Below are 12,305 nucleotides of genomic sequence, written 5' to 3' on the forward strand. Positions count from 1 at the left end.
AAATCATTTGATTAAAATTCAACACCCATTCTTGATTTTTAAAAACCTTTTACTAAAACAAGACTATAAAGTAATTTCCATGATTTGATAAAAGGAATGTTTAAAAAAAAAACAACCAAACAAATGACAAGGAAAAAAACAGCAGATATTATATTTAATGATAAAATATTGGGGGCAGTGGTGCTGAGAGTCTCAGGGACACAGTGCTGTTATTTGGAGGCAGCCCCACCGTCGCAGCCCCTGTCTGTGCTGCTGTAGCTACCCTCTGTCAGCTACCCTCGTGTGCACCATGGCTGATCAGCTGATAGAAGAACAGATTGCTGAATTTAAGGACAGCTTTCTCCCTATTCAATAAAGCTGGCCATGGCATCATCACAACGTAGGAACTTGGAACTGTTCTGAGGTCACTGGGTCATAACCCAACAGAAGCTGAACTGCAGCACGTGATCAATGAAGTGGATGCTGATGGTAATGGCACCATTGACTTATCAGAATTTTTGACTGTGATGGCTAGAAAAATGAAAGATACACGGAGGGAGCCAGATGGCAACTGAGTAGGCGCCGTGAGATTGGGGAGAGAAGACTACAGGCATCTCTAGATTGTGGGATTTACCCAGAAACATCCCTTTGGGGATGCAGAGAGACAGTGAGAGACTTCTGGACCCCAGAAGGAGGACAAAAGCAGTGGAGAAGTAGCAAGTGGTTGCGTTAGTTCAGTCTGAGGCCATGGCTGCCACAGCTGTAACTGTAATAGCAGCAAGATTGGAAACAGGGAAGGCTGTCCCTGTGGGTTGTTTTGTTTTTTTTTGTTGTTGTTATTGTTGTTGTTGTTTTGGACTTGGGCACTCCACTGAACTACCTTGGGAGAACTTGGGTAAGAGTGCGGATGACTTTAAGCGTTGTCTAGGGCCCCAGACTGAGCTGCTGAGCCTGAACAGAGCTAATATTGTTCGACTGTGGGCTGTGCACAGCCATTGTGGAAAATTACCCCTGCAGGCTCCACCCTTAGGGTCACAGAGCAAGGCTCTGGCTAGAAAACTTTGGGTGAGTAATCGAGTGACTGAGCAGCACCAAAGTCCAGGACTGAGACGCTGGGGAAGAGCAGAGATTGCAGAGTTTGGCAGTAGCAGAGTTGCCTCATAGCCTCAGCCCTCAGGAGCATAAAGCGAGACCGGTTTTGGCGCACTGGATAAGCAGGCAGCCACTTCAGGACAGATCCCAGCAACAAGTACTTTCCTGGGAAAGCTTCTGCTTAGCAAGGTTAACAGTTTAAAGTGTCTTTTAAGCAGGCTGAGGAGAGATTTAGTATCTCAACGCTGCGGGGTTCGAGAAATCAGCAGAGGCCTCCAGTCTCCATCTCATACAGCTGGATCAGCATTGTGATTAACATCTCAGACCCCAGAAGATCACCTGTAGCCCAAACAATATTCAGCAAGATTTATATACTGCTTTGTTTTTTTTTCAATTTCAACATTTTCCCTCAAGATTTTTCTTTTCTTCCTTCTTTCTTCATTTTTCTAGTTTAAATATAATTTTCCGTTGTTGCCTTCTTTAATAATAATAACTTCATTTTTGCTAATGTTTCTGCCCCTATTACTTGTTCTTTTTCCCCCAATTTTATCCCATAAGTTTTTCTGTTTGTTTGGTTTTATTTGAGTTATAGTATTTTTGTCTGTCCTCTCTGTTTGGTGGAGGTGGGGTACTGTGTCTGCTCAGGCTGGCAAAGAGCTGCTGACCTCAAGAGAACCACCCAACCCAGCACCCCCAGAGGTTGAGATTTTTTAAGGTTGGGTCAAAGTACCCTACTGTACACCTTTATTACTCCTGTCTCCCTCTTTCTGTGCCTCTCTTCTTTTTGTCAATGAACCAAACAAGAACATACACTGGGGGAAATACTCCCTATTCAATAAATGGTGTTGGGAGAACTGGATGTCTACATGTAAAAGACTGAAACTAAACCCGCATCTTTCTCCACTCCCAAAAATTGATTCAAGATGGATAAAAGACTTAAATTTAAGGCATGAAACAATAAAAATCCTCAAAGAAAGCATGGGAAAAACAGTGCATGATATTGGCCTGAGGAAAGACTTTATGAAGAAGACTGCCATGGCAATTGCAACAACAAAAATAAACAAGTGGGACTTCATTAAACTGAAAAGCTTCTGTACAGCTGAGGAGACAACAACCAAAGCAAATAGACAACCTACACAATGCGAAAGGATATTTGCATATTTTGAATCAGACAAAAGCTTGATAACTAGGATCTATAGAGAACTCAAATTAATCCACATGAAAAAAGCCAACAATCCCATATATCAATGGGCAAAAGAGATGAATAGAACCTTCTCTAAAGAAGACAGATGAATGGCTAACAAAGATATGAAAAAATGTTCATTGTCCCTAATTATTAGAGAAATGAAAATCAAAACAACCCTGAGATATCATCTAACCCCAAGAAGAATGGCCCACATCACAAAAATCTCAAAACTGCAGATGCTGGTGTGGATGTGGAGAGAAGGGAACACTTTTACACTGATGGTGGGACTGCAAACTAATAGAATCTTTTTGGAAGGAAGTATGCAGAAACCTCAAAGCACTTAAGCACTTAAGCTTCCCATTTGATCCTGCAATCCCTTTACTGGGTATCTACCCAGAAGGAAAAAATATCCTTTTACCATAAGGACACTTGCACTAGATTGTTTATCGCAGCTCAATTTATAATTGCCAAAATGTGGAAACAGCCTAAATACCCACCAACTCAGAAATGGATTAACAAGATGTGGAATATGTATATCATGGAATACTATTCAGCCAGTAAAAAAGATAGAGATTTTAATCCTTTGTATTAAGGTGTACAGTAAGGTACTTTGACACAGGTTAATACAAAGACATGGAACACATTATTCTTAGTAAAGCATCACAAGAATGGAGAAGCATAAATCCTATGTACGCAATTTTGATAGAAGACAACTAATGAACTAGTACCTGGTGAAGAGTGGGTGAGAGCAGAGAGGGAGAAGGAGGGTGGGGGTGGGATCTCGGTGTGTGATAAACCTTTTGGGGGCAAGACACAATTATAAGAGGGACTTTCCCTAACAAATGCAATCACTGTAACCGGTTTCTTGGACTCTGCATGAATCCCCAACAATGAAAAAGAAAAAGAAAAGGTACAGAAAAGGAAGAAGAAATTCAAGAAGCTTCTGAGTCTTTGGCAATGGTTATATCAGTGCAGCAGAACTACGTCTGGTCATGACAAACTTAGGAGAAAAACTAACAGATGAAGATGTAGATAACATGATCAGAGAAGCAGATACCAATGCAGAGGACACATCAACTATGAAGAATTCATATAGACGATGACTGCAAAATGAAGACCTACTTTCAACTCCCTTTTTCCTCTCTAGAAGAATCAAATTGAATCTTTTACTTACCTCTTGTGAAAAAAGAAAAAAGTTCATTTATTCATTCTGTTTCTATATAGCAAAATTGAATGTCAAAAGTACCTTCTGTTCACACACAAAGTCTGCATGCATTGGTTGGTGGTCCTGTCCTCTAAAGATCAAGCTACATACACATCAGTTTTACAATAAATACTTGTACTACCTTAATGATAAGGACTCCTGAAAGTCCCATTTGCTAATATTAATGCATGATTTGGGCTGGCCAGTTTTTCGTGCATGCAGCTTGATGATGGACCATTTTCAGGCATTTGTATTAAAAATGATAAAAGAAAAAAACGAATTCAAAACCTATTCAAATGGGTTCTCGTTCAATTTGGTTAGTATAAATTGCCACAGCTGGTTTACTGAAAACAGACACATTTCAGATTGGTTTACCTCAGGGTGACGTGCAGAAAGACAAGCGGAGGATGAACAGTTGAGATGTAGCCCCACTAGTAGGACGGTCATCTTGTACTTCTCTGTGCTCTGACCCGTGGTGACGATGACACACCCTGGTGGCATGCCCACGTATGTTGATTTAGTATTGTCTGTACTAGAGTACAGACACACTAATTTTTAATAAGGAACCTTAACCGAGGGAGCATCTTTGGACTCTGTTTTTAAACCTTCTGAGCCGTGACCTGGAGCTGGCAGAGTAGGCTGTGGCTATGAACTTCGGCATAGCCATCAACACTGCTGTTCAAGAAATGATAATTTATGTCCTTTCCAAGTTGTAAATAAATGCTGGTTTCTTTTTTATTCCAATAAAAGTCCATTAACTTTAAAAAATGATAAAATATTGGAATCTTTCCTCCTGAAATCAGAAACAAGATTGAACATCTGCTTTCACTACTTCAGTCAATGCCCTAGTCAGTGCCGCAAGGCCAGAAAGACAAAAAGTCATAAGTCATAAGGATTGGAAAAGAAGAAATGAAACTGTCATCCACAGATGACATGACTACATATGTAGGCTCCAAATAATTAGTGTCACATGGCTTCCTTTCGGCCAGAGACACCATCTTCCAGTAATTCACCAAAATGACAAACACAAAGGGAAAGAGGAGAGGCCCCCGATACGTGTTCTCTAGGCCTTTTAGAAAACATGGAGTTGTTCCTTTGGCCACATATATGCAAATCTACAAGAAAGGTGATATTGTAGACATCAAGGGAATGGGCACTGTTCAAAAAGGCATGCCACACAGATGTCACCATGGCAAAACTGGAAGAGTCTACAGTGTTACCCAGCATGTGCCTGGCATTGTTGTAAACAAACAAGTTAAGAGTAAGATTCTTGCCGAAAGGATTAATGTTCGTATTGAGCATACTAAGCACTCTAAGAGCCGAGATAGCTTCCTAAAACACAAGAAGGAAAATGATCAGAAAAAGAAGGAAGCCAAAGAGAAAGATACCTGGGTTTAACCGAAGCACTGGCCTGCTCCCCCAGAGAAGCATACTTTGTGAGAACCAATGGAAAGTATCGCAAACCAGCACGAAAGAGAATGAAGCAGAGTGGGAGTACTGGGGAATGAGAGAAAAGATACAAGAGGCAAGCACAGGACTGGGAGGTCTGGAGCAGTCACAACTGCAGCCAGCCCCACAATACAAGGTCAGTTTTATTTTATAGTGTCTCAGCAGGATTGTTTATGAGGAAGTACCATAGACAAAAAACATATTTTGGGTCTTACAATATGATTGGAAAACGTAAATAACTTTATCAAGAACAATTCATTCTGTTAATGGTTTTCACTGCATAACATCATTAACATAACATGAAATAACATAACAAGAAACAAAAAGGGAAGGGTTGCATAGTTTTCTACATACTTTCTAAAGATTAACTAGGTAAAGAAAGAGATACGTGACTTTTGACAAAACAGCTAAGAAGGAGAAAAAACATGTTGTTTTAAGAGGAGGAAAAACATGTTGACTCAGCAGGAGGAAAGCAGTTGGAGGTCGTTCCCTGAACATCTCCCAGGCGGTGGGGGCCCTGCCAACTCATGGTCTGGCCCTCTCGCCACAAGAAAGGAGCCTGGGCTCCTAGGGCCCATTCCCCATGAATGCACAGCATAGTAGGTGTACAGCATAGCACACAGGAGAACCAGTGGAACAGAAACATAAGGTGCTGGAACCTATTCCCCCTGAATTCATGGCATAATAAGCCTTGTCACATTCAATGGAAAGGTGCCAGCAGAACCTTTTCTCTATGAATTCATGAAATAGTAGGTATTAAAAATAAAAGTGTACTGTAAAAAAAAAAAGTATCACATGGTAATGCTATTTTTAATTTCTTTAGGAACCTCCATAATGGCCCTACCAATCTACATTCCCACCAGCAGTGCACTGGGGTTCCCTTTTCTCAACCTCTGCGCCAACACTAGTCATCTCTTGTCTTTTTGACAATACCCATCCTTACGGGTATGAGGTAATATCTCCCAGTGGTTTTAATTTGCATTTCTCTGATGATTAATGATGTTTAGCACCTTTTCCTATACCTGTTAGCCACTTTTATGTCTTCTTTGAAGAAATACCTTTTGGGCTCATTTGTTCATTTTTTAATGAAGATATATTTTTCAATCCTGGTTTGTAGGTTGATTTTTCCTTTCATTGATTTTTTTTTTTCCTTTGCTGTGCAGATGCTTTTTGGCAGAGATGTCCAACCCACCACCCCTGGGCCACATGTAGCCCAGAATGGCTATGAATGTGGCTGAACGTGACATCGTATACTTACTGTAAACATTATGAGATGTTTTCAGGGAACTCCACTGCACACTTCTTGAGCGTGAACCTTGCGGATGACAGCGTTGTGTCACAATGTCACATAAAATAAGGATACATTTGCTCTCCTTATTTGTACCTAGGTGTGGCTTCAGTTTTATGGTGGTTTGTGGCTTCCAGTCTGTTGTCTTCCAAGCTCAGCAGTCAAATTGACACCATCAGACGTTACATGTGTATAAATACAGCTTGGCTTGCCAAGGTATTGATGATGAATGTAATATCACTGAAGAAAGGGCTTCTTTAGGGCCATTCCAGACCCAACTAAATCAAGAGATTTATAAGCAGTAAGAAAGGAAGAAAAGGGTCGGATTTTCCTAACACCATCAAACATATTGTAAAGTTACAGTAATTAAAACAGTGTGACACTGGCTTACACAGGGAAAAATAGCTGAATGGAATGAAAAAGAGCAAACAAAAATGTGGCATGTCAAACAAGTGGTGGGGAAGACCGGATTTCCTATTTTCTAACTAAATTCTCTCATTATTTGTAGTTTTCCTATCCATTCACTTGGATTTTTCCAAATATAGTCTTTCCCCTCTTTTCTAGTTCTTATGCCTCTAGCTGCTTTCTTTTGTCTAACAGCCTTGATAGACTCGTCCAAAATCAAGTTAAAAAGAAACAGTGACTGCGGTCTTGGTCACCTTTGTTTTATGCCTGATTTTCCCTTTAGTGTTCCTTTAAGTAAGACATGGGTCTGGGGGATAAGATATTGCCATGACTATGTCACATATAAAACTTATGTACATAATTTCTTGGTTTTTGTATTTTATCAGTTTAAGGAATTATCCATTGATTCTTATTTTACTGAGTGTTTCTATCAGGAATGGGTGTTTGATTTTGTCAAATGCTTAGATCCATTGATATGATTAAATCCGTTAATAGATTTCCTAATACTGTATCAAAAGATTCTTGCCTTCTGGAATGAGCCTCGCTATTGGAGTCTACCTCTGAATATTTTATTTAAGATTTTTATCTTGAAAAAAATAAGATTGACCTGTAGTTTTTCTTTGTTGGTAAATTATATTTTCCTAGAACACCAAGTCTCAAAGTGTGGTCCTAGAATCCCCCCTTCCTAATACCCTCTAAAAGAAGTAAAATAAGATTAAATTTATTTTCATAATAATGCTGAGACTTGGTACTTCGATTCTCTTACAAGTATTCATACAGTACAGTCATCCTACAGTATATTGTGACAGCATAGTGGATTGAATGCTGAAGAGGAGAGAATCCAGCCATCTTCGATTAAACCAGATGTTGAAGAGACCTTTAAAAGTGTAAAGAAGCCACTCCTTGCAACTTTTTGTTTAGGAAAACATAATTATTTTTTATAAAATTATTATTTAAATCAACATGCAACAAGAAAAACTAATTACTACATAAACACTTTTTAAATTCCTGAATTTAATATCTTACATGGTAATTCTTTTTCTTTAAGAGGCAAGGTCTTGCTTGCTTTGTTCAGCCCAGGCTGGAGTGCAGTGTTGTGATCAGAGCTCACTGTAGCCTCAAACTCCTGGATACAAGCCATCCTCTCACCTCAGCCTTCTGTGTCGCTGAGTCTGCAGGTGCCCAGAACCACACCTGGATAATTTCTTTTAGTTTTTGAAGAGATGCTGTTTTGCCGTGTTGCCATGGGTGATCTCAAACTCCTGGGCTCAAGCAATATTTCTGCCTTGGCCTCGCAAAGTGCTTGGATTACAGTTGTGAGCCACTGCACCTGGCCTAATGTGGTAAATCTTAGTAGATAAAATCCACGTACATGAAAGCTCTTTTGAGTCAATAGTAATGTTTAGGAGCTTTAAAAGCCTGAGAAAGCTATTCTACCAATTACCTATTTCATGTAGGTTTTTCAATGTATTTGCATAGAGTTGTGGTTTTCAAAATTGCTTTTTTTCTGACACTTTCCCCTTACCATTTCTTATTTGGTGTCTTTGGTTTGTCTCCCTCTTCTAAAAGATTAGGTTGACTAATCTTGTTTACTTTTGTTCATTTTTTTCCAGTGAACTACCTTTTGATTTATTTGTGTCAAATTTTAAATATCATTAATTTATGGTTTTATCCTTATCAATTTCTTTTTTCTGCTTCCTTTCCATTTATGTTATTTTTCTACTTTTTAGTTGCACATTTAATACATTTTGTATTTCTGAACATAGGTATTTAATGCTGTTAATTTTCTTTGAGCATGTCTCACTTACATTGCAAGATTCTGACATATCTCTTTTCAATATCAGAATTTTCATGAAACTAGTGTATGGTGCCCCATGATCACATTAATGTACACAGCTATGATTTAATAAAAAAACAAAATCAGAATTTTCTAGAAATCCTGCAATATCATTTTGCATTTCGCCTTTGATCCTGGAGCTCTTTGATTATATACTTTTAATATCATACATAACATGGGCTTATTTTCCCTTTTATCCTTCTACGCTTCTTATACAATGTTGCAACATTTGAAATAATGGGATTTGAAGGCATGAAGTTTGCCTGTTTATCTGTTGGTACTTTGCAAGCCTCATGCACAGCTTCATGCCAGGGTTTGGGCTAAATGCCATCTGAAATTCCTTTCAATTCCAAGATTACATTATTCTAAATGTACATGCTAATTAGAAAAAAAATCTTTTTTAAATGATTGCTTCTCTCTTCAGAAAGGTTTTACCGCTCTCAAAGGGAAAGAAAATGTCTTCATTTCATGCTGCACACCTGGATTGACTGTTAGCAGACTGGAGTGACTTCTGCTAACTGGGTAGAAAATTTCTCTAAAGAGGGGTGGAGGTGGCAGAAGCTGGGAATATTGAATACAGTTCCGGCCATTAGCAATCAGAGCCCCTACTCCCAGGGCCACCACCCATGCTGATTCTCCCCTATCGACATCACCAACATCACTGTGTCCTGCTGGCAGTAATCTCAACCGTCTATGTCCTGCGAGGTGACTTACACAGCAAGGAGAACAGATGACTCGGATTCAGACGCTGACAACACGAAGCCACCACCGCCAGCACCTCGTTGCTGCCCATTAATAACAAACCATCTGTATTTGGAACAACGCAACCAATTTCAGCATAATTTGGAAGAAGCAAAGTGGCTTGAGGTTGATACATGTGTTGCACGGTTCAGGTTGACGGCCTGAATTCCACGGGGTAGGATTTGTCAGGAGTTTTCTGGGAGCACCGTTGTCCCCCATGCTTCCTGACATGTGCACGCTCTTGTCTGACACCTGTGGTGTTTCCCCCGTGGGCTGGTCCATGTCTACAAAAACCAACTTTGGGTTTTTTCCCTAATCCGCCTTGACTCACGTTAGGGTCTCCTGCTCACATTCATGTTGCGTTTATACACTATCTGCTGTATGTTTTGAAACTAATCACTTTCCTCTGTATAGACTGTGCCTTCCTCTCCGCCTTTCTCCCTCCCTGAGTCCTTCCAGGGCTTGTGGGAAGGCAGGCCCACCAGACTCTGCATGTGAACTTAGCCCTGCCTTTGGTTACACCAAGAGGTTCTGGAAAACTGCTCACAGGAGGTTCAGTTTTCCCACTAGGGCTTATCCATGATGACTTGTCAGGCAGGACTTGTCCTCAGTTCGTTTGTCTGTGGGACCTGGCATGAGGCGTCCTCTTCCCCTTCGCCTGTAAGCTCCCTTTCCCATGTGAAGAACAAAACGTGTTATGGTGTGATCCTGGATGATCTCACCCACTGGGGTCTTGGACTTCATTAGAGAAGACAAAGTGAGCTGGAAGGGGTGTTAGTGACAACAAAGTGGCAACATGTGAAACACGTTTTTAATATTCTCTTTGGAATCTTTCATTAGATTGATTGATTGATCCTGTCACTTAAGGGTAAATGTTTTAATTAAAATGACAGTTCAAGCAGCCAGCAGCCCTAAGGCTTGAAGCAATTTTAAGGAATAAAGACACTGCCAGGGAGTCCAATCCCATTTTCCAAGGTACTCTCCGTGGAACTCTTCCCACCCATCGTGGCTGGGCTGGAGGCGGTCGGCCCCGATCCAGAAGCTGACGGGGAGCCTCACCCTCTGCCCCCTGAGTGCTCCGGCATGCATCCCACGAGTTCCCGTCTGCTGAGAGCTTCTGCCCTGTGCATCCCAGGTGGATTTGAGCATGTGGTAATGGTTATAAAACAACCTTAGCTAAGTGGTAAGTCTAAAACATCTAGTCTGAACTAGACCAGCGATAAACATTTTTGGAGACTCAGATTTCCATGGAAGGGTTGCAAGTATTGCCTTGTGGGGGTAAGGGGGTAACAGAGAGGTCCCGCCAGGGGTGTGCCTGACCTGTTGCCTCCTGATTTAATCAGAATAAATTGACTACAACCTGCACTAACCATTTAAGGTTCCATGCAAAAAAAAAATGCCTCGAAAAAATAGTGTTCAATTACCAAAAAAATAAAGTTTGAAAACTACTGAACTAAAAATAATAGTTACGGTTTATAGGCTTCCTAAGGAATGCATAGATTACTCTACCTTTTAAGACTTACTCTCCACATATCCTAAGAACCCACAATCTTTTTTTTTTTTTGAGACAGAGTCTCTCTCTGTTGCCCTGGGTAGAGTGCTGTGGCGTCATAACTCACAGCATCCTTCTCAAACTACTGCGCTGGAGCCATCCGCTTGCCTCAGCCTCCTGAGAAGCTGGGACTACAGGTGCCTGCCACCACGCCTGGCTAGATTTTTGACTTTTAGTAGAGATTAGGTCTCGCTCTTGGTAAGGCTGGTCTCAAACGCCTGAACTCAAGCCATCTGCCCACCTCAGCCTCCCAGAGTGCTGGGATTACAGGCATGAGCCACCACGCCCAGCCAGAACGCAACATCTCCAGTTTCTGACACCAAAATCAGACCCGTTATCTCTAGGTTCTGAAAGGCTTGCTTGAGCAATGGCATTACTTTAGAAATGTGACTTTGGTGTTTGCATTTGTCATTAATGACAGCTTTAATTAGTTAGCACTCTGGAAGCAGAACTTGGCCTTATAGAATAAGCTTGAATGTGATGTGTGTCTTTTTGCCTTCTGTGCTAATTAGCCCTTAAGAAGCTATACTAATGAGTTATGTTCTTTGACTTCTTTAAGGCAATCAGGATTGGGGTCAAAAAGCCTGGGCTGTCCCTTGTTCATTGTGGTAGCGAGAAGACTGAACCCCTCATGCTTCGGTGTCAGAGGAGCTTCGTAGTGAAATCTGACGGGACTGAAGGGAGGACAAGCAGAAGAGGGAGCACATGTCCCACCCCCTGAGCAGAGCTGAGTAAGAAAGCCCAGCTGGGGAGTAGCGAGTAGACTGTTAGGATGGAGCAGAGGTTTATGTGGTAGCCAGCCGAGACCAGATGCTGGGTTTTGTTTGCAGAGGCCTTGATGATAATCTATAGATTGGTGTATAGGCTCGAGCCAGCCCAAGCTATTCTGGGTATGTGAGTTAGGGATGTTCTATGATGAAAGAACATCATGCTTTGGGCTTTCTCTGGCCTAACTTTTTTTGAAGGATGAAGGAAGCAGGTCTGAGAGCTGCAAAAGCATCAGGAGGTTATCGTTAGGGGACTTGGACAAACGTGACATCTGCTTTTGAAAACAGCAGCATCGAGAGTCCAAAACTGGGACCCAGTTCATAAGAAGTTGGAAAGCTGGGTTTTGGTTTTTGGTTTTGTTTTGTTTTTGTCTTGGTTTTAGAATACTCTTATTTCGGCCAATCTTGGTAGTTCATCCCTGTAATCCTAGCACTCTGAGATGCCAGGATCCTTGAGCTCAGGATTTGAGACCAGCCTGAGCAAAAGTGAGACCCCATCTCTACTGAAAATAAAAAAAATTAGCCAGGCGTTGTGGTGGGTGCCTGTAGTCCCAGCTACTAGGGAGGCTGAGACAGGAGGATCACTTGAACCCAGGAGTTCGAGGTTGCTGTGAGCTAGGTCGATGCCATGGCACTCTATCCTGGGGAACAGAGTGAGAATCTGTCTCAAAAAACAATAGCAAAAAAAACTATCATTTCCATTTCTGTCACATCTTGGTGAGTTCACTCAGGGTTCAGTAGGTCTTGTGAAAGGAATTGGTGAAAAGCATACGACTACCCCATAGGTAGAAGTTTCTCTATGACT

The 12,305-nt window shown here is 41.2% G+C and overlaps 1 pseudogene; it reads left to right on the forward strand.

Moving 5' to 3' along the window:
• The first annotated feature begins 289 nt into the window (after positions 1–289).
• On the forward strand, positions 290–3,371 carry LOC128592219 (calmodulin-like; annotated as a pseudogene).
• The last annotated feature ends 8,934 nt before the right edge of the window (positions 3,372–12,305 follow it).

The sequence above is a fragment of the Nycticebus coucang genome, chromosome 8 (assembly GCF_027406575.1).
Source record: "Nycticebus coucang isolate mNycCou1 chromosome 8, mNycCou1.pri, whole genome shotgun sequence".
Classification (NCBI taxonomy): domain Eukaryota; kingdom Metazoa; phylum Chordata; class Mammalia; order Primates; family Lorisidae; genus Nycticebus; species Nycticebus coucang.